Below are 2,015 nucleotides of genomic sequence, written 5' to 3' on the forward strand. Positions count from 1 at the left end.
CTGCTAACCGTAAACAAACACCGACAGGTCCACCGGAACAAGCCGCTGACATGGAGCCAGCAGCCCGACGACATCACCTAGCGAGCCCGAGTTGAGGAGGGGGCTTTGGCTTGTGATTTACCCCGACAGCAGGATCTGCTTCTCGGCCAGATCTCCGCTGCTTCCCGGGTGGGCTGCCACGTGCAATACTGCTGTAAAAACGTGCACAAGCAGCAATTCCAGACGGTGCTGCAATTTTAAACACAAACTAACAGCAAGCATAGGCTTAGCTCCCTGCTGCTAAACGTAAACAAACACCGACACGTCCCCCAGAAGTGAGCCGCTGACATGGAGCCAGCAGGCCGCGGACATCACCCAGCTAGCCCGAGCTGAGGAGGGGGCTGTGGCTCTAACTTACCCCGACCGCTGGCTCTGTTTCCTCCGCCTCTAACCCCGCTCCCTGGCTGGTTAGCGTCCCCCTCGGCTAGCTCCCCAGCTAACACCAGCCGCCTTGAGGGGAGGAGGATGCTGTGGCTCTTAATTTACCCTGGACTCCTCCTCCACCAGATCTCCGCCTCCAGGGTGAGGGGGGGCTATGCCATGTGCTACCGACTGTGACGTCGTTTTTTTCCAGAGTTTTTGGGACGGTAGACATGCCAGATACCCAAATTAGAAGCAGTGTAGAAGCACTACAAAAGTTGAATTTTCATAATATGTCTCCTTTATGAAAAATGGCACAATGATGTTCAGTTACAGGTACTATTAAAACTTAATAGGTTGTCTGAATATTGCAGATAATTCAAAGTTTAAGTTATATCCATCCAAGCATCTGCAGATGATCAGTAGACTGAATGAAAAAGCGAGACAAAAATGCATGAAAGAGGCAACAAATTCTTACAGCAGGTGATGAGAAACCTGCAGGGCAGGTCCTCCAGCTCCTGTTCCTTGTGATTACAATTGTGCACAGCAGTTATGGAATCATTTGCTGGGATTGAGCAAACACAGCAGGAGACCAGGTCGGTGTCAGATGTCAGCTGTATTTGGCCCCAGCTCACCCTGTGCCCATAGAAGGCAAAGCTGAATTGAAAATGGATATATGTATGGATGGATGGACTTCATACTCAGCGATGTTGGTGTTTTCACTTGTATGTACATGAAAGACAGAATTAAATAATAAATGTAAAACTAAAAAAGCATCAGGGTTTCTGTTTGCATCTAAATGCAACATGGTGAGGTTTTCTTCTATAGTTTAGAAAATTAACTGTTAGAATGTTAGCAAACCACGTACACGAGTTACACCAGATCCTGATAGTTGCGCTGATGCTTATTAGTTATGACAGTTAATATCCACGTCACTTTTTCCTTTCACCCTGACTGTGACCTTACAGACATCCATCCGATAGGGAACAAAGGCTGTAGGTTCCCCATCCCCCTCTCAGTGCCTTGCAAGTGCTAATGATTTTGTCTTGAATGCTTGAATGCCATTTCACAGTAAGTTCAACTGTATGTAACCTGCTTGCTAATGTTTTGAAAGAATAATGAAGTACATTGCTTTTTTTCCACTCATGCTGATGACCAATGAATGGAGTCACTTTTTGTGATTTCCTATCAATATCTAAATACCCTAATTAGACAAATAATAAAAAAGTGTGCTTATTTAGGTCTACAGCTCTACATACAGAGTGTATCTGCTACCCCCACAGAGGATTTATCTGGATTTAAATTTAGTTTCCACTGAGTTGAACACTGGATCACTGTCCTGTAACCTGTAAAGAAAAAACCTAAGTACATTTATCTTTGATCATGCATTTACAGGTCTAGCAGTTTTCCTGCATATTTATTATTCTTGGTTCACACACACATATACAGGTAAACACAGGACAAAGAAAAGAAATGCTTACATAATCCAACAAGGAAACTCAAAGAATGATTAAACCTGTTGAGCCACTGCAGCCCAGTCGGTCCCTTACTATATTTCAGGAAGTTTTTTTAGGCACTCTGTAGTTGCTCTCGTACAACATACGGGTTGTGCAGCT

This window comes from Platichthys flesus, chromosome 18 (assembly GCF_949316205.1).
Source record: "Platichthys flesus chromosome 18, fPlaFle2.1, whole genome shotgun sequence".
NCBI classification, from domain to species: Eukaryota; Metazoa; Chordata; class Actinopteri; order Pleuronectiformes; family Pleuronectidae; genus Platichthys; species Platichthys flesus.